Below are 21,930 nucleotides of genomic sequence, written 5' to 3' on the forward strand. Positions count from 1 at the left end.
TCCTCCATAGACCTCAAAGATAGAAAACTGCCATAAGCTTCTACCAGGACTTGCAATTGACTTTTTAATGACTAAGTGTGATGATGTCAACTCTACAGGGGAGGGTATATGCCATAATGATTTAAAGACATTGAGTTAATATGAATATCAGGTTGTTTCTCTTTTCCCAACTCTTAAGTGTTGTTTTCTGAAGTATTCCAGACGTCTACCAATACACTGGCTCGAGGCAGGCTCTTCTGTACCCATGGCTTCAACTGTGCTCTACATATGAATGGCTTCCAAACTGCTAATCTCTACTTCTGTCTTTCTCTTGTCACCCAAATCTGCATAATCTCCTCCAGATAGATGCCTCCTGGTCACCTCAAATTAATATGTGCAAAACAGAATACTTCATCTTCCTCAGTATCATTTTATGATGTTTTAAATACATTTTTAAATAATTATTAAAGTTTTTATGACAAAGAAAAGGTAAGACAAGAAGGAGAAAAATAGAGAACTGTATCAAGGTGAAAGAGAAGCATACCTAGAATATCATCTCTCACTGAGAACATTGCTTGGTTTTCAAAAGCCAATAAGCAAACCCAAGCTCAGAATTAACAAAAGGATAGATTTAGGAATTAGACTTCGGGGATCAAAATGTTTTTTTCATTATTAATTTAAAATATAATTAAAGATAGATTAGAGGACATTGCTGAAGTCTTCAATAAAATGGGCATGCTAACATTTCTCTGAATAGAAATTACCATCCTAACCTGTCTCTTTACCCTTAACTTCTCTTGCACCAAAACAAACAAACAAAAAACTTGAATCTGATTGATGAGCTTGGAAGAATATGGGAATATTTAGCAAATCCTTCCCTTCACTTTTGGGGTCTGCAGCCTCTATATAGAGAACATTTCGGTCCACTCTTTGACCAGGTGTTAATTTCCAGAGTCAGCCTGCAGGGTTGGGAAATAATTGAGGAGCAGTAATAATAGTTCACTGCCAACTTGTACCTTAACGTGCTGGGTTTAGATAATCTAGTTGCTAACTATGGAAAATTGGGGAAGCAGATTCACAGTCCTGCTCCCATCTTCAGAAGACTATTTTCCTAGTTCTTTGAGTTACTCCAAGCCTATTCATGGATCATTTAGATGCCACCATATCTCTCTAGCCCTGGCAAATGTTCTGAAATGAATTAGTAGTAATTTGACAAGACTTTTCTTATGACTAAAAACTGGTTTCTATTTTTATTCCAAATTTTCTTGCCAAATAATTCATCTAAATTTCTGCATTGAGATTAATTGACAATACCCAGATACTGCAATAATAAAATGTTTCAATGCTAACAATTAGATACCCAATTTTAATGTAAACTGTCTTGCATTATAAAGCTCTCAGAGAAGAATTGAAATCTGAAGATTAGATCCATTTAAGTTATGCCCCAAAGAAGTAAATATCCAAAATTAGATTATCTTACCCTGTGAGTTAAAGACAAGAATTAAAGTAAAATGTAATGGTTAACAAGTTAGAAAATATTAAATACAGGTGTATAGAAACACTCACTTTTTTTTTCAATCCAAGAGGATTGATAAATGGTATTAAATTCTTCTGTGCAAAAGAATTTTCGCTGATTAATGTAAAATGAATACCAGAATTAGGGGAGGGGGAAAGAGCACCATTTTACAATTCCCAATGAAATAACTGATTCAGACAATGATCAATAATGGATGAAATCAATTGAGACTTGGCAGATAAGTATGCTAATTATGAAGGGCTGTGCTGCACTGTAGTAATAACCCCAAAATTTCAGCAGCTTAAAACAAATAATTGTTCTTTCTCACTCATGATACATGTCCAATGCTAGTTGACAAAAGGACCTTTCCATTCGGAGTCACTGAGGGATCCATCTAGAACATTCCTCCCTGATTCTGAAGCAAAAAATGTTATGTGATGATTTGCAGACTGGCTCTTAAAAGCTTCCACCTGTAAATGCCATATTTCTTTGGCTAAATCAATTCACATGGTTATATCTAATTTCAAGAGAGTTTTGGAGGTTCAATTCTCCTTGTGCTCAGAAGGGAAAAAATGGAATATGTGTGAACAACACTAATGAAGGACTTTCCAAAGGAGAGATCAAGCAGTCATCATTTTATCCCACTGATCACTAATAGAAAAAACTGTCACTGTCTACCCCTGATAGAATGCAATATGAGACACACAACACCACGTATGAAGTATGCTTGAAAAATCGAACACCAAACAAACAAAACCAAACAAAAATATTTTAATATAAACGAGCCCTGTAAAGGAAATGGCTGCACTGTAGTCTAGAGTAGGCCGAGTACAGTATAACATCCAGTGCAGTATAACACAGCAGGACTGGAGCGCAGGTGCACAATCCCATGCATTATATAATCTCAGTTATGTAACCATGTTATGAGTGGTCTTATCACCTGGCTCTGAACCACTGTTGCCTATGAGGTGCATAAATGTATCAACACTGTGAGAGGACCCACATAATGGAGCTAGCCGCCTTGCAGGCAGACAAAGAGAGAGCCAGCTGCCTTGCAGGCGGACGAAGAGAGAGCCAGCCGCCTTGCAGGTGGACAGCAAGGAGCCAGGAAGCCATGAGTGTGCCAGGGAGCACAGATGCACGCATTGGGGCTGCAGAAGTCCTGGAGCCAGCACTGAGAGGGGCTGCGGCCAGAGGAGGCAGCTGAGACAAAGGCTGACAGAGATTAAAGCCATATCCCAACTATGTCCTCCGAGTGTTCTTTCAACTACCTACCACCTGCCTACAGATTCCCCTCAGACTCCAGCTTGGGCTGAAACCTGAAAAGCTCCTAGAGCTAACTCTCAGTTAACAGGGAATAAAAAAAGAAACCAATTAAATAACAAGACTAGGAAACATTAAGACAAACCTAGAATCTGAGATATGTTACAAGACGACAATTTATTCGATGAGTCAATAGCATTCAAAAAATGATTAGCGGTGAGGTTTCAGATTGAAAGAGCTAGGAGAAACATAAAAAGCAACTGTAATGTGTGATCCTTGTTTAGATCCTATTTTAAACAAGCCACCTGTAAAGAAAAAAAAATTTTCATGGAGAAGTGAATTTAGAAAGGATATTGGATGATACCCAGGAATTATTAATTTTGTGAGTTCCAATAAGATGGCAGTTACATAAGAACATTTTCATATTTTTAGAGCTGCATCTCACAGTTTATATGAGTTAAACGAGTGAGGCCTCAGATTTACTAAAATACATCAGTAAGAAAAAGAGTAAAACAAATGTGGTAAAATCTTGAGAATTTTACCAAAGTCCAATCAGGAAGAAAAAAACTAGGTATTTAAACAGAAGAATGTCATACGAAAATAAAAATAAGAAAAGATTACATAACGGTGGTAAAAGAATGGAGAAGCCCAACAAGGGATGAACTTTGCAAAAGCAAAAACTTGCTACCACCTTTTGACTTGGAATGCAACGGTAGAAAGTACCGATGGAGCTGAACCACCACAGATGGGCTGCCCAGCATTACCAGAGACCTGAAGAAGGACTGTCTGATAAGAGCAGGATCTTCCAAAATGCAGCAGCTACCTGGGACCTGGGGAAGCAAGCAATGGTATAATCTGGTTCTCCCCTCTCCCTCTAGTATTCCATTCTTGAACTGAGACCTCTAGAAGCCAGAAAGCAAGAAGGGAAGCCTGGGAAATGCAGTTCCAGTGTTATCAGGGATGGAGGGGACTCATATTGTGTACATTTGCAGAAAGATTTTAAATTACAAAGATACTCAGACTCTTTGTGTGTGCAACCTCAGCCAGAGATTGTTACCCACATGACAGGTGGGTTCAATTGCTTGGCAAATGACAGTCCAATGACCACAACCCACAACCAAGGAAGATATTACAAGGGGATTTTATCACTTGCAACAAGTAAGGAGGATACCTGGTATAGTTATCCAAAACAGTGTCTCCTCAAAGATGAAAACAGGGCTTTGATTGAGCTGGTTAGCTGAGTCATTGTATGTAGAGGTGGAGTAAAGGCAGCACAGGCACATGCCCATCATGCTTCTACATACATAGTATCAACAGCAAATGGCCAAGAAGCTCCTCTCAGGGTGGGGTTTTTAGTATGGTAATGAAGAGAGTTCACCAAAGTTCATCCCCAACTCAGGTATCTCTGGACCCAACTGATGTTTGTCTTTCAGGACCTGAGCTTCTTTCTAGAACTTTAAGCAGGTACTTTTTCACAGTGTGTACCTGAAAACCCGGGGACCCTGAGTTACAGCATTCTCAATGCTCGCCTCTTCCATGCCTCAATTTTAAAAGGATCCAAAATGTGAATAATTCATATGGGGTTATCACATATTGTTTCACCCTACCAAACTGAGGAAACGTAGATTTCCGCCCTCACCTCTCAGTTATTCCAGGCAAAATTAGGTTCTCAGAACACCAGAGACTGAAGCAGAAGTTTAGTGGTACCTGAGGGGAAAACATGGGCAAAGGTGTTCTCTTTTTTCAGCCTTGACAATATGAAATCTTGATTGTGTGACTTGGGAACCTGATGAGAAATTTCACCAATTGTAAAGGTTAGTCTTGGCATTGTGCATTTACTGCACCTAGAAGGGAGACTTACCTGGGCAACTTGTCTCTCTCTCAGAGAATGACATTGAGACCATCTTCACTTCTTGATATATTTAGAAACTTGCCTTGAGTCAGACCCAGTTATCTCACATGAAGTAATTTTTTGCTTCCATTATACATATTCAAAACTCTGGCCTTGTCCCTGGAATTCCAGAAATTAAAGGAATCAAATGGGAACTAGAAACTGAGTGGGGGTTCTGTCTGGCAGCAGAAGCTCTTGGATGTCCCGTCCATAGGCATTTTTCCCTCCTGTACCAGAGGGCCTGGTGAGGCACTGATGAGGACTGGGAAACTCTCTCACTAGGGAAAATCTGATCCTAGTTGTCACACGTGTCTCAACTGGAAAACGATGCTTTTTCTGCAAATTCCTACAACTGATACTGCCTCTGGGGCCTGATGAGGATCAATACTGCTGGCTGGTGCTGCTTTGTCTTTTTCCTCAGATACCGAATGTTCCAGGCCTTGAGCACCATTTCTTTCTGCTCTGATCGTGGAGGCTAGCTCAGCTGAACTTGCGGCAGTTGGACTTTACCTCTCTGTACATCGAGGGCTAGCACCATTTCCTGTTTATGAGTGTCTTCTTTGCTTTTATTTTTGTTTAGCCAAACTTCCATCTTTCCAAAATATCTCCTTTAGATTTTGCTTTTCAGGGTGAAAGAAGAAATAAGTAAGTTCAGATGCTGCCTGATTAAACTCGGATTTGAAAAATAAATGCACCCAACAAACCAACATGTAATCCTAGTCTGGACTTAAGCTGTTATTAAACACCACTTCTTACCCAATTCATCTTGACTCTTCCTTTCTATAAAGTTATAATACTATAAATTTCTCAAGAATGATCCCTCAGAAGACTGGGAATAGCTGCGTCCCCACCTATAATTAATGCACCACTTTTACACCTACCAGAAATTTTTTTGAGTATTTTTCTCCAATCTTCCTGATTATCTCCTCAAAATCTCTACACGTGTAATTTATTTTGTACAGCTATCTGGTTTACAGGGGTAGTTGTTCAATTCCTCTTCCTAAAGACTTTCTACTCATAGCTTTGAGTGGCAATCCCTTGATAGAGTTCTGGATTCTGACCATGTATGGAAGGAACAGTCTTTCCAGTCTGCTCATTAGGGTTATGCCCCCTTTCTCTGATTTTTCAGCTACACTCCATCTGATCTAGTTAAAAATTCAAATATTTATCTAGTTTATAATACCATTTTAAAGAGCAGGTAGGCAGAGTAAATCTTTTTTCTTTTTTAACTTATTTCGTCTTCAAGTTTTTATTTCCCTGTCATATCTGTCAAGTCTGTCCTCTAAGGTCTAACCTTTATTCTAAGGAAATACCGCATTTCTCCAATTTATCCAAGCTATCTTTCTTAGGTTCCCTCAGAAGCAGACCTTGAGGCAAGGCGAGTGCAGTTTATTTGGCAGGTGATGCCCCAGGAAGCACCAGTAGGGGAGTGGAGAATGAGACAGGAAAGAGGAGGGAGCCACTACATGGTTCAATTATGAGCAGATGGGCTCTGTGGGCATCTGGGGATCAATCTAACGGGTGCTTTGGGTGGATGTCCCACTCAAGAATAAGGAAGGTGGGAATTTATCCTCCAACTCCTGTCCATCATCGGTTGAGAGTTACCCCACAGTCATTATAAATACTGTTGTTCCAGTCTCTTCCAAGCTCTAGAGATATTGCATAAGTAAGCCAGTGCATTACTATCTACTGTGTTCATTCCCAATTTTTCCACAAGTGGGAGCTTTAGCAATAGTGATGCTACAGTATTCCAGGTGTTCCCCCACCTCACATTTACTGCCAGCAATGAGGTACTTATTGCTATTTGGACAGTGACTGTTTCAATTCCACAATCCCATCCTGAGGCTCTGCTTTGGAATATACCTTAGAACCACTGTCTTCCATTGAGCTACTCCTGAAGTAAAACCGGATATAAGGAATTGAGTGAAAGTTTTTTATTTTAGAAGTGATCCCAGGAAGCACTAATAAGGGAGTGGAGAAGTGAGACAAGGAAAGAAATGACACCAATACAGTGTGTGTTAACGAGGAAGTTACTGATGTGGGCTCCATCCCACTGAGGACATCATGAGGTCTATGTATGTCTCACAGTTATTTCAGGAGGAAGGAAGCTGGCGGTTTAGCCACCAGCTCTTGTCGGTCCTTGCTTGAAGACTGCCCCTGGGTGTTATTTCCTGGGTCATTCCACCTTTTTCTGGGCAAAGGCTAAGCATGTGTCTTGGTCCACTTGGGCTGCTATAACAAAATACCATAAACTGGGTGACTTACAGTCAATAGAAATTTATTTCTTACAGTTCTGGAGGCTGAGAAGCCCAAGATCAAGTCACCAGTAGATTCAGTGTCTGGTGAGGGAGGGCCCACTTCCTGGTCCATAGACGGTGGTCTTCCCAGCCTCACATGGCAGAAGCAGCAAGAGAGCTCCCTGAGGTCTCTTTTATAAGGAGGTGATTATTGTAAGGACACTCATTCTATTCATGAGGGCTCTACTGTCATGACCTAATCCCCAACCAGACTCCACCTCCAGATACCATGGATTTGAGGAACATAATCCTTCAGTCTATAGCAGGACATGACCAGAAAAGGCCTCAGAGATAGCATAGCAGGGGTCTGCAGTAGGAAGCTGCAGAAATATAGAGGAATGGCGAGTATTTAGAAGACAAGGGTGGGCACCAACATCTGCCATATAGTCTTCCTTCATTTAGTTTCCATGATTCTGCTCTTACTATTTTGATAATCAAACTAAAATAGGTTTTTCAAAACAATCTTACTCCTCTTTAGTCCGTAAACAAAGTTAATTCCTGGAGATGGACAATTCCAGGCATAGGCCTTTTTTTTTTTTTTTTTTTTTTTTTTTTTTGACAGAGTCTCACTCTGTCACCCAGGCTAGAGTGCAGTGGCACGATCTCGGCTCGCTGCAAGCTCTGCCTCCCGGGTTCATGCCATTCTCCTGACTCAGCCTCCTGAGTAGCTGGGAATACAGGTGCCCGCCACCACGCCCAGCTCTTTTTTTTTTTGTATTTTGTTGTAGAGATGGGGTTTCACAGTGTTAGCCAGGATGGTCTCGATCTCCTGACCTCGAGAGCTGCCCGCCTCAGCCTCCCAAATTGCTGGGATTACAGGCGTGAGCCACCATGCCCAGCCCAGGCATAGGACTTTTTAAATTGTCAACTTAGACTTTGAGTTAGCAACTGTTTTATTTCTCAACCAAAAATTTGACATATTTTCCTTAGAATAATTATCCCCATTCTTTTTAATTTGTTTATTAATGAAATGCACCACTTTCCTCTCGGCAAAGCTACAGTTTGGACTTCTGAAACCTAAAACAGTGATTAGAGATCATGAAATTAACTAGCGTCAGATTCAACTGGAGACTAAATACTGTGGAGTGACTCTTGAACTTAATAGCAAGCTTCTCCAGATCCATCCAATGGCCTGAGATGCAGGTAGTGAAATTTGAACAACTAGGTTAGCACTGACTACCTAGGCCTAGGACTAACAATTTAAGCAAGAGTGCTATAAGATCCTTTTACATATTGCATGTATCTATTCCAAGTTATATTTCTTGACATGGAACTTTTGTGTCAAAGGAATATACTTTTTAAAAATTATCTAAATACATTTAAGAAAAGTTAATCCATTTTAAACTCCAACCAAGAGTATGTAAAAGTTTCTATGAACCCTCTCCAATACATCTAAACTTTGTTCTAGGGATTTTGAGTAGTTTTGTAACCCTATTGCTAATTTGTGTTGAGTGTATGTGAATTTGTGTGAGGTCTCTATATATTAGGCTCTATTATAAATGTTTTCTAATACTTTCCATTTACTTTTCAAATTTCTTTATCTTACAGCATACCAAATGTGTATACTCATATACATATATATGTATATGCATACTAAATGTATATATGAGTGTACCAGTACAATAACACTCAAATCTCTTCATTTTAAAATAAATTTTCAAATTATTACATGTTTACAACTTTCTTTTTTAATTCAGGGGTACATTTGCAGGATGTGCAGGTTTGTTACATAGGTAAACGTGTGTCATAGAGGTTTGTTGTACCGATTATTTCATCACCCAGGTATCAAGCCTAGTATTATTTTCCCTCTTCTCACTCTCCACCCTTCAATAGGCCCAGTGTCTATTGTTCCCCTCTATGTGTCCATGTAGCCTCATCATTTAGCTCCCATTTATAAGTGAGATCATGTGGTATTTAGTTTTCTGTTCTTGTGTTACTTTGCTAAGGATAATGGCCTCCAGCTCCATCCGTGTCCCTGCAAAGGACATGATCTCATTCTTTATTGTGGCTGCATAGTATTCCCTGCTGTATATGCACCACATTTTCTTTATCCAGTCTATCATTGATGGGCATTTGGGTTGATTCCATGTCTTTCCTATTGTAAATAAAGCTGCAATGAACATACGCATGTGTGTATCTTTATAATAGAATGATTGATAGTCCTTTGGATATATACCCAGTAATGGGATTGCTGGATTGAATGGTATTTCTGACTTTAAATCTTTGAGGAATTGACACACTGTCTTCCACAATGGTTGAACTAATTTGCACCCCCACCAACAGTGTATAAGTGTTCTTTGAAACTTTTGTTATGATTTCCATTGCTTTAAGTTCAAAAGTCATTCTCCATCTCTATATCAGAAATGTATACTTAGATTTTCTTCTAAATGTTAAAGGTATTTTTTTACATTTAAAATTTCAATATGTATGGAATTTAATGTTATTTTTTCTAATTATTATTCATTTGTCCCTAAACATTGGATGACTCCCTCTTTTACCCAGTTCCTTGCAATGAATTTTTTAATAAAGTCAAACATATGCACACAAGAATACCTTCATGTTACTTTACTGTCCCATTTGTCTCTAAATCCTTATGCTAATATCACATTGTTTTGTTAAATATCTAATGTATCAAATACCCCCACATTTTAAATCCATTTACAAAATTTCATTAACTACACGTATTTGCTTTCTCTTCAAATGGACTTCAAAATTTTATTAGCTATTTTTACTTGTTTATTCTTCAGGAGTATTTTAAAATCACTACCACATTTCAAAATTACTCTAAAACCTAATGGGATTTTTATAGGCATTTCATTACAAATTAAACTAGAAATTGATTTTTAAATAATGCTCAGCCTTTCAAGAATGTGGTATGCCACATAATTTAGTCACTTCTACTTTTCATGTCCCATGGCAGTTTATTTTTTCTCAAATAGGTTTTGCTTACATATTATTAAGGGACATGATATAGACAGCTGATGTACAAAAGCAAATAGGTGTATATAAATCAAAGCACCCATTATACAATATACACACACCTAAACAATAATAAAGATTTGCTCTGGCACCTGAGACGTCTTTCTGTCCTACTTGTAGTCATTGCTAGAATACTTATTTGTAACCAGTTTCAATAGTCAGGGTCCTGGCAGAAAAACAGATGACACACTCAAAGGGATTATTGATAAGGATTCATGAAAAGTCTATTGACAGAGGCAAGAACATGATTAGGGATCCAACAAGGGGTGAAGAAACACGTGAGACTGACAGCAATAGAACCACCTTGACTAGCCTGAAGGGTAAGGAAAAGGTGTTGTGCAGTTTCCACAACCCAGTGAGAGCTGTAGCTATGGAAGGAGATGGCCTGAGCAGATACCTGGCCTGAAAGAAATAAACAGCAAATAAATACTATGATTTCTATCTGTTTCTACACTTTGCTCTCCAGCTAGTGCCTCTCATTTCCTGAATCCAACTAAAAGGAAAAGAGCAGAGGAAGCCAAGTGATACATTCCGAAAAAGTCAACCTCCCTACCAGGTAGAAAAGTGCAGGAAAGGACAAAAAAGAGCTCTCAAGAGCCTAATAGATGAGGAGATAGACAAAGCATGGCTTTTTAATGGAAGAGAAACCCATGCATCTGTAGAAAGACAAAAAGACTTGCACGGGTTGACAAAGACAAATACTGAAAATATTGAGTGAATAAGAACAGGTTTTAAAGAATGCAAGTTCTATATGATTCAATTCATGTCTATTTTGGAAACACAGGAAGCAATAATATATATTTTGTGCACATAAACCTATGTATTAAAAGTAATATCAAAAATTAAAAAACATAGAAAATAAGAATAGATGCTAAATTTAGTTAGTGGTTACCTCTAGGAATGGAGAGAGTAAATGCTATGGAGATGTGAGGCTTCCACTGCACTCCAGCCTGGGCAACAGACCAAAACCCGGTCCCTAAAATTAATAATAACAATAATATTCACAAATCCTAAAAATTACAATTGAATTTACATGAGAATCTGGAAAATAAAATGTTTCAATTAAGTGTTTTCTATTAACTTTTTTTCAATAAACATGCTAAACACTTTCTAAATGATGTTTCTATACCTTTCTAAAATCTAGGTGTTAAGTACATAAATTTCTGTTATACTTCACTTTTCTGTATATACTTTTCTGTATTTTGAAATATTTCATAATTAACTATAAAATAAAAAGCTGATGTGAAAAAGAAAGAGAAAAAGAGGGAAAGCGTAGTCTGGCCCATTAGAGAAGGCAGCTGCCATGTTTCTTACAGGAACAAATCAAGGACTCAAGACACACAATTGGAGGGGTAAAAAGTGTATTCATGCATTCCTCCAGCAGCCTCTGCTCCAGAAGCCATGCCTGTGTGTGTCCTCCTCAGTCCAGCATCACCTCCCTCAGAATCAGTGGGACTTGCAACCAGATTATGGCATTAGGTTTTCCCTAAGTCTTTTTTTTTTTTTTAAGAGAGTGAACTTTGAAGTTTATTAAATAATTAGTCCTCATATATAAAAAAGTTTCCTATTAATGACTGATACATGTCACTTCAAGGTTTTAGACAATATAGAAACTTACAGAAAAGTGTTTTTAGACCACTTTACATAGTTGGAGGAAGAAAATAAAAGGATTAAACTAAATTATGAGTTCAAATGCATTTATGATCAAAATTATATAAAACAAAAAAATCAAAACATATTTTGCAGCAGAACCTGTAAAAGCTTTTTTGTGTTCATCTTTTTGAACCATGAAATAGAACGAATTTGTCTTGTTTTAATAAGATTTTCAAGAAACAGAAATAATTTAATCATGAAGTATGAGCTTGATAATGAACATATTTTATTATCAGTATCAACTGGTGAATTAACTGTTATCCAAAAAGGTTGACACATTCTAACTAGTATGAACAGGATATTGAATTCATTAATGAATATATAACTATTTTGAGCACACAAATAATCCCTAGTTTTATACCAACTGCATTTCAAAATTCTTTAAACTGTGGGGCATTCAATGTATTTAATGTGGCAGAAAAAATATTAAATGTTTCATTATTTTATTCTGTTCAGTCCTTTTCCCATTAAACAAGAAAACAGACATAACCATTTTTGGTTTCACTTCCACAAGGTCAACACGTAATGCATATATCTGGGCACTGATCTCATAAGCAACTGAAGTGGCATATCTTGAAGCTGGAAATAAAAGTATTTTTATTTGCACTTTTTAAAGTGCACTTTCAACCTTTCCAAGATCTGATAACATATTCAATGTGTACCTTCTCATCAGCTGCCATAACCAGTGCCAGAATAAATGTTAAATTCCCTTCATTTAGGTCCTGCCAAGCAATGCCAACAAAGGAGAATTTGGTTGTGTTCATATTCAGTGTGTACCCTCTCATCAGCTGCCATAACCAATGCCAGAATAAATGTTGAATTCCCTTCATTTAGGTCCTGCCCAGCAATGCCAATGAAGGAGAATTTGGCCTTATTCTTCCCAAGTTCCACTGCATAGTTAGTTATCAATGTTTATGTTCCCTCCAAGGGCAGGATAAGGAGGTTTGTTGACATGGCTCCAGTTGACTGACACTCAGATCATATCATAGAGCTGAAAGATCACTAAAGCATCCGCAAGGTAACTGTACAAATGACTAATGTATGGGTTGATTCCCAAGGAATGCACCAGTTCTGAAATGTCCTCTCCTCTTTGCTCTCTCCCTCCAATAAGCTTATATTGATGTCATTAGTATCCAACTCGTGTAGGCATGGATAGATATTAAACAGATTAACTACGAAAGCTAAATTAAGTTGAGGATGGCCTGAAACCACATCTGCAGGAGTAACAAACTGTTTGCAGCCAAGTTTATCTACTTCTTGAAGCATAAATCCAGCACACTTCAGATCATTTTTCTTATGAAATCCTGAAGATGGACTGAAAAGTCCACATTCCCAGTCACCTTTAGGCTGAATTTGTTTAAGCAGATGAAAATAGGCTCTCGAATCCTTATTGCCTTGGCTGAAGTTGTTGATGGTACACCATCCTGCATCAGCCAGATAATTCACCCATTACAGCAGTAATTCCTTAGGAGAAAGCTACATCAGCATCTCTAGTTCCTCACCTTCATTTAGCCATGCAATCAGAGCTTCATTCCTAGAAATCTCAATATCATCAAAAAGACCAACTTAGATGATGTGCCAGAGAAGTCCTAAGACCAAGTGAGGTTTTCCTTCTTTGAGATTCTGTGCACTGATGTTGACCACTGTACAACCAATGGTCAAGACAGTATTTGGGTCTAGTGTATTAGTCCATTCTCATGCTGCTATAAAGAACTGCCCAAGACTGGGTAATTTATAAAGTAAAGAGGTTTAATTGACTGCAGTTCCACATAGCTGGGGTGGTCTCAGGAAACTTACTATCATGGTGGAAGGGGAAGCAAACACACCCTTCTTCACATGGCAGCAGGAAGGAGAAGTGCCAAGCAAAAGGGAGGAAAGACCCTTATAAAACCATCAGATCTCATGAGAACTAACTCACTATCATGAGAACAGCATGAGGGTAACTTCTCCCATGGTTAAATTACCTCCCACCAGTTGTCTCCCACAACATGGGGACATTATGCGAACTACAATTCAAGGTGAGATTGGGTGGCGACACAGAGCCAAATCATATTATTCTGCCCCAGCCCCTCCCAAATTGTATGTCCTCACATTTCAAAACACAATCATGCCCTTCCAACAGTCCCCCAAAGTCTTAACTCATTTCAGTTAACTCAGAAGTCCAAGTCCAAAGTCGCATCTGAGACAAGGCAAACCCCTTCCGCTTATGAGTCTGTAAAATCAAAAGCAAGTTAGTTACTTCCTAGATACAATGGGGGTACAGGCATATTATACCTGTTTCAAATGGGAGAAATTGGCCAAAACAAAGGGGCCATAGGCCTCATACAAGTTCAAAATCCAGCAGGGAAGCCAAATGTTAAAGCTCCAAAATCGTCTCCTTTGACTCCATGTCTCACATCCAGGGCACGCTGATGCAAGAGATGGGATGCTACAGCCTTGGGCAGCTCTGCCCCTGTGGCTTTGCAGGGTACAGGCCCCCTCCTGACCGCTTTCACAGGCTGGCGTTGAGTCTCTGTGGCTTTTCCAGGCTCACAGTGCAAGCTGCCGGTGAATCTATCATTCTGAGGTCTGGAAGACAGTGGTCCTCTTCTCACAGCTCTACTAGGCAGTGCCCCAGTGGGGACTCTGTGTAGGGGCTTCAACCCCACATTTCCCTTTCTCACTGGCCTAGCAGAGATTCTCCACGAAGCCTTCACCCCTTCAGTAAACTTCTGCCTGCACATCCAGACATTTCCACACATCCTCTGAAATCTAGCTAGAGGTTCCCAAACCTCAATTCTTGACTTCTGTGCACCCTCAGGCCCAACCCCATGTGTAAGTCACCAAGGTTTGGGGTTTGCACCCTTTGAAGCCATGGCCTGAGCTGTCCCATGGCCCCTTTTAGTCATGGCTGGGACACAGGGCACCAAGTCCTGAGACTGCACAAAGCAGCAAAGACCTAATCCTGGCCCATGAAACCATTTTTTCTTTCTAAGGCTCTGGGCCTGTGATGAGAGGGACTGCTGGGACAACCTCTGACATGCCCTGGAGACATTTTCCCCATTGTTTTGGTGATTAACATTTGGCTCCTCAGTACTTATACAAATTTCTGCAGACTGCTTGAATTTCTCCTCAGAAAATGGGTTTTTCTCTTCTATCACATTGTCAGGCTGCAAATTTTCCTAACTTTGCTTCCCTTTTAAACCTAAATTCCAATTCCAAACAATAACTTTGTGAATACATAAAACTGAATGCTTTTAACAGCACCCAAGTCACATCGTGGACACTTTGCTGCTTAGAAATTTCTTCTGCCAGATACCCAAAATCATCTCTCTCAAGTTCAAAATTCCACAGATCTTTGAGAGATCTTTGGGCAAAGGGAGAGCCAAAAAAAAAAAAAAAAAAAAAAGCCAGTCTCTTTACTAAAACATACCAAGAGTCACCTTTATTCCAGTTCCTAACAAGTCCCTTATCTCCATCTGAGACCACCTCAGCCCGGACTTCATTGTCCATATCACCATCAGAATTTTGGTCAAAGGCATTTAACAAGTCTCTAGGAAGTTCCAAACTTGCCCACATCTTCCTGTCTTCTGAGCCCTCCAAACTGTTCCAACCTCTGCGTGTTACCAAGTTCCAAAGTCACTTCCACATTTTCAGGTATCTTTACACTACCCAGTACCAATTTACTGATTAGTCTATTCTCACATGGCCATAGGGAACTGCCCAAGACTGGGTAATTTATCAAGGAAAGAGTTTTAATCAATTCACCATTCCACAGGGCTGGGGAAGCCACAGGAAACTTACAATCATGGTGAATGGTGGATGGAGAAGCAAACATGTCCTTCTTCACATGATGGTAGGAAGGAGAATTGCAGAGCAAAAGGGGGAAAAGCCCCTTATACAACCATCAGATCCCATGAGAACTCACTATCATGACAATAGCATGAGGTTAACTGCCCTCATGATTAAATTACCTCCCACAGGGTCTCTCCCATGACACTTGGGGATCATGGGAACTATAATTCATGGTGAGATTTGGGTGGGGACACAGAGCTAAATCATATCAACTAGGTTTAAATTTTCAGAAAGAGTGAAAGTGGTAAGCTTTTTATTAATGGCTCTTTCATCAGTTGTATCTGGTTCAAATAAATTGATCATTTTGCAAAGAAGGATGAGATCTGCAAGTAACTTGAAGATACTGCCATCATTGAGGTTCATGGGTATAAGATGCTTCATGTATAAGACTACAGTCAGGGTCATTCTCCAGGGATTTGTTTATCCAGTTAACAAATGCCCCTTTTTTCCCCTGAATATGAATGTTGTGTGCCCTTACTGGAAATAGATGAAGTTCCTCCCAGAGCAGTAATCATTTCCCTCATGTTCATTATTTTTCAGGATGTTTTGCTAATATCTTTCCTTTTTAATTCTTGCATCAGTGACACAAATTCTTCAAACTGATTTTGCCATCTTGGTTGTTGTCAGCAACTGCTAGAATTTTCTCATATACCTTGTAGCCAGGCATAGGAAGGCTTGCTTAACCTTAAATAGGTCTTGAAGTTCACAGTCACGGACATACCCACTATTGTGAATATCTATTCTACTAAACACTTCTTTTACTTCTTCAAGCTCCTCCCAAAAAATGGTAGTAGGACTGTTTCCAATTTTGGATAGGAAAGACTACCTTCAGGTCTTTATATCTCTTTATCTTGTAGTTTACTAGCTGCTTTCACATTCACTATCTCATTTAATCATCAAACCCACAGCTCCCTTCTCACAGGGTCAGAAACAGAAACACACTTTGACTTCTCATCCATAGTTTCCCTAAGTCTTAATTTTAAGGGATGTTGTCAGTTTTCCTCCTTTATGGTGACTTGATGGGTATTTTTAAAAGGAAGCTAAGAAAACCCACATTAGCTGCTTACATCTAGGCATCATTTTAAGCTGCGGTGCACAATAATGAATCAGCTTAAATAAATCCAGTTGTGCTAAGGTTCTTAAGACACTGGACTGTAATTTATCTTTTTTCTGTTCTCTAGTAGCCTATCAGTTCTTCTGGGGCAGAAAACCTTTTTTTCTTGTTTATCTCCAGGTCTCAGCATCTGGCACAGTGCTTGATATCAATCAAAGCAAACAACTGTGTTCAAGATGTGAGAAAAATTTAGAAGCGTAGAGAATTGAACAGTAAGAGGAATAAAATTTTTAAAAGGAGATCACAGGAAAGAATTTTGAGAAAAACTATATCTTACAATGAAACACATCTACTGAAAATTAGGACAATTTTGACAATACATTTCTGAATACAGATTAATTATAATTATTCTATAATATATGCATGTATGGCATATAAAACGTATGATATATTTTATATTGGAAAGTTATTTCTGCTTGAAATACAATACAATGAGCACCTGTATAACCTTCATCTAGATAAAGGTTCTTTATAGTTATTTTTCCCCTATCCAGGATTCAATCAAGGGATTATGCATTTCATTTGGTTGTCACATCCTCTTAGCCTTTGATGGAGAACACACACACACACACACACACACACACACACACACACACACACACGTGTGCTCTTTTTTGTTCTTTGTGACAGTGGCATTTTTGAAGAGTCCAGGTAATTTGTCTTATATCTCAATCTTGATTTCTCTGATAGCAGACAAATCTTTACATTTAGATGCAGGTTGTGTATGTTTGGCAAAAATACTACTTAGATGATTTTGTGTGTCTCAGAAGATGTATCATCACCAGAAATACATAATGTCAGTTTGTTCCAATATTAATGATGCTAAATTTCATCACTCAGTTAAGGCATTGTCATCAAATCACTCCAATAAAGTTACTGTTTTCTCTTTGCAATTAAATAACCTGTAGAGTGATGTTTTGAGACTATTCTGTTAACCCAATGAATTTAGTGTCCATTGATAAATCTTCCTGAATTACTACATATGTGTTGCAAAATAATGATTTTCCAATTATTTCACACATTCTCCACTTATTAGCTGACATGCTCTGTAAAGAAGAGTTTCCCCTTCCACACACTGACCTTTATTTTATAACTGTGTAGTTGCAGATTCTATTTCTGTCTTTGATGTATTTTAATCCATTACCGTTATTATGGTTTTGATGCTTACATTGTCTCACATTTAGCCAATGAGAACTACTCCAAACTGGCTTCTGAGTCATTTTGATGTACTTCTCTCATTTGCTCAATACATATTTGCTTTCTGACCCAACAACATATGACAGTCTCTCCTTTTACTTTCCCTTCTCTGGAACTGTGAACAGCCTTTACTCTAAGGAACCTGCTGCCTTTTACTGAGGATGGTACTTAGATCCCATGGCCCATTGAGTTATTGCCACTGAGTTATGGCCTAAATACTTCTCTAACCCATGTCTACTACCTCCACCCTACTCCATGGCAACAATCCTCAGTTGGTCTTATGACAGGCTAACTGGCTTCCTTTCAACCACTTTCTCACACTGCAGTCAGTGTGATCTTTCCAAATGCAAATTTGTCCCTGCCATACCATGCACAGGTGCATGCATGCATTCATGCAGTTCATAACACACTTGAAACAATTCAGTGGTTGCCCTTTGAGGTGTAGAACGAACACCAAAAACATTAGAATGACCAAAAACATGTGGGGACAAGGCTTGTCCTTTCCCCACACCGTAGTTGCATTTGGCCACTTTTCCCCAGCTCTCTGTGCTTTATCGGCATTGGCCTCTTTTCCAAACGTATCATGCTTTCTCCCATCACAGGCTATTGTATGTTCTGCCCTCTGTCTAAAATGGTGTCCTCTCACCTGGTATGTCAGATTCCTGACATATTGATTTAGTGCCTCAGCTCTCCCTCCGTGCGCAGCTGGAGTGGACTCTGCATATGGGTTTGACTCATTTTGCACTCACAGCTTCTTGCCCCTTTTTTACTTTCTGCCCAGGGCTTCTTGGATTCAGTGGGCAAGAGCAGGAGCACGCTTCACATATAAGCATGTGTTGGGGAGTTACCTCTCCCAAGAACACCCATTAGTCTTGAGCAGAGGCCATGGCAAATGACACAAATCAGGTCTCTTTTTCCTCCTGAGCCATGTTAACAGCATATCACATCATCTCTCACCTCATCCCTTTGTTTCTCCCACACTAGAGCATTCTGTACACCAGAAGTCATGCAAATCCTGTCTTCTCCTGTCCATTCTCACACTTTTACATTTTAACATAATAATCAGAGCCCAGCTTTAATGCTGCTTGCCTCATTGAAGTCTTCCGTTACCTCCAGTGAAAATTAATCACTCATTTCTCTACAGCCATGACACAACTTCATTATTTCCATTCAAATATTATTCCATCCAACTTTCCTTTATATCAAGATATCTTGATAGGCTGGTAGCTCTTTGAGGTAAGAAGCCTATTGTAAGCTGAAACATGTCCTCCCAAAAATTCACGTTGAAGTCCCGACCCCCAGTACCTCAGAATGTGACTATTTGGAGACAGATCTGTACCAAAGTAATTAAGGTAAAATGAGGTCTTTAGGGTGGTCCCTAAACCAATATGACTAATGTCTTTATAAGAAGAGGAAATTTCGGCACAGATGTGTACCAAGGGAAAATGATGTGAAGACAAGGCAGAAGGCAGCCATCTACAAGCCAAGGAGGCCTAGAACAGATCCTTCCCTCACAGGCCTCAGAAGAAACCAATCCTGCTGATACCTTGATCTTAGACTTCTAGCCTCCAGGACCGTGAGAAAATACATTTCTGTTGTTTAAGCCACCCCGTCTGTTGCACTGTGTTATGGCAGTCCTAGCAATCTATCACACTCCCTCTATTTTTTCTCAGCTCACTAGCATCTCACACAGTGAAAACATATGACAGACTTGCAATAAATGTTTTCTCATGTGAATTTAATTAATCACCATGCTACAATGTATTACTTCCCAATTAGTATGTAAAAACTGGCTTTAGAGTCAAAGCTGAGTTCAAATTCTACCATCTTACTAGCTGAGTGATAATAGGAAAGAAAGCAAATCTTCGGTTAAAGATGGGAATAATCATCATCTAACTCATGGGAGTATTTTGATAATTATATGAGATACTAAGGAGGTATTCGACATAGCACCTGAAAAGGAATAAGCACTCAGTAAGTATTAACTACTACTGCTGCCATAATTATTATATGTGTAATAAAAATATAGTGTGTCAGGATGCAGAAATATATAAAAGTATATTTTGGTGATCCAGTCTAGGATAATTTACCATGTACTGCACATTTTCTTCAACATCTTAGTTAAAAGTGAACTAAAAAATACACTAAGTTCTTCAAAAGAAGAATGTCATTGTTCACTGTGTACTGAAATACTTTATGGAAATATTCCTGCCTTTTGGCTCTTAAAATGAAGATTCATTACCAAAAGACATGTCTACAGGGTGAGATAGGCCCAAATGGCCAGGCAATGTCCCAAAATGACAGGCTATTATGTTTCAGCTTCTGAAGGAGTTTCATCCATGAACAGTGCCTCTCAAAGACAAACTATCCTAGATGATATTCTTAATGGGACAGGGTTGAATCGGAAGAAAGTAAATCTAAGCACCTGAACAATATTGTTACTTGTTACTCCTTTCTAGAAAATAGTATTCTCACACCTGGGTCGCTTTAGTGCTTGAATGCAAAATTTTACAGAGAATGAAAGCAGTAAAATATGTGTATTAGGGTAAGAAAATTTAATCTAGAAGATGATACTGTGGGATGTTATTTTTATTAAAAATACACACACACACAAAATAAATTAGGACCCGTGGTCTCTAAGAGATAAGGGAAATATTGACTATTTCAGGTCACAGGTGAAATCACCAAACCTTACTTTAAGCAAAGAAGCAACAGAGAGGAGCTGAGGGATGAGGAAGGGCCAACTGTAATCTGAGTTAATCAGGGTGAGACTCACTGGCTTCAGCCATCTCCTGAGACAAGCTGGGACTGACATTTCAAATTTAAGAAGCACGGTATGATTCTGCCATCTTGATTTGAGAAAGCAGACATTGCCAACTGGTTATCTCTTTTCCTTTATTCTCTAAGGATGGAATGCAATGTTTCTGTGTCCCTATGGCCAAGTTTTCTTATAACTAGTCAAGAAAATGCTCTAAATTCCCTTAGAGTCCTATTAAGTGGCATGCTGCTCTCACAACATCCTTAGAGGGCCTGCTGCACTTGAAATACCACAAACCAAATCTATTCTGACTCCTGGAAACAAGACATCTCCTCATCTCCAGCCACTCTGCCAGTGTCCACAGCTCACATGTACTAAATCTGCAGAGGCTCCCAAAACAAGGAGATAACCGAATGCCTAAATCCTCTACCCCACTCAGCAGATAAAGCCCCAACACCTGTGAGCATGCTCTATCCCAAATTACTTTACTCTCAGAATGGCTAGATCCTCTCCCCAAATGACAATGATTACTACCTTCAACTATGATAACTCACTCACCCATTGCTGTAATCCATGAGACATTTACCCCCAGATGAAGTATTACCTCTTCCTCCATATTTCCAATCATGTTACCCCTCTGAAATTTGGAAGATTAGTAAAAAAGATGAGAGACATCCTCAGGGACTTGTCTATGGGTGAATTTATTGCTTTCTACTCCTTACATTCAGAGAACAGTACTCTGTGATTAAAAATAAATGAAATATGGCTTATGTTTTAAAAATAAACACTGCTTTACATTTGCATTGATGCTCCTTGATAAAGATGTGTGTTCATTTTAATAACTCCATATCCTATGACTGATATCTGAGAAAATGCTGTATTACAAACACCAGGTGGGTCTCAGGCCTGTTGATGATATCAAGGTATAAACCAGTCAAAACCCTTCCTGTTAAACTTTAGGCAATTTCAATACTCACCACTGAGGATGATGAAAGAAATGCATTTTTCTAGAGAAGCAAAAACCATTTATGGGAATGTTTGAATTGCTGTTTGGTAAACACAGACACTTGAGAAAAGTGAACCATAAACTGAAAAGCTTGAGTATGAGGGAGTGGGTGGCAGGACAGCAAGCAGCACAAGGTTTTCATGACCTAAGAGTAGACAGTTTGTACAGATTGTGTCTATCACCATAAATATTTCCACAGTCCATTGAGGCAATGATCTCTTTTCTGAAAATGAACAGTGATATGTAGCTATTTAATGCCTCCATTTTTAATAGCTATATTGTGCATTTAATGTATATTTCCATTGATCATCATTTAAAAATCATTTACTAAATTAAAAATTAAATTCATCAGTTATGGTAGATACTTTTTGCTCTTCCACTTTTCATCCCTACAGCCCATCTCTGATCCCAGCTACAGTAGGAGTGGACTGGTCTATGCAAAA

The 21,930-nt window shown here is 38.9% G+C and overlaps 1 pseudogene; it reads right to left on the reverse strand.

Annotated features, from left to right (window-relative positions):
* Positions 1 to 12,188: 12,188 nt before the first annotated feature.
* Positions 12,189 to 21,109, reverse strand: LOC100432793 (plastin-1-like; annotated as a pseudogene).
* Between the last annotated feature and the right edge of the window lie 821 nt (positions 21,110 to 21,930).

Source organism: Pongo abelii, chromosome 9 (assembly GCF_028885655.2).
Source record: "Pongo abelii isolate AG06213 chromosome 9, NHGRI_mPonAbe1-v2.0_pri, whole genome shotgun sequence".
NCBI lineage: Eukaryota > Metazoa > Chordata > Mammalia > Primates > Hominidae > Pongo > Pongo abelii.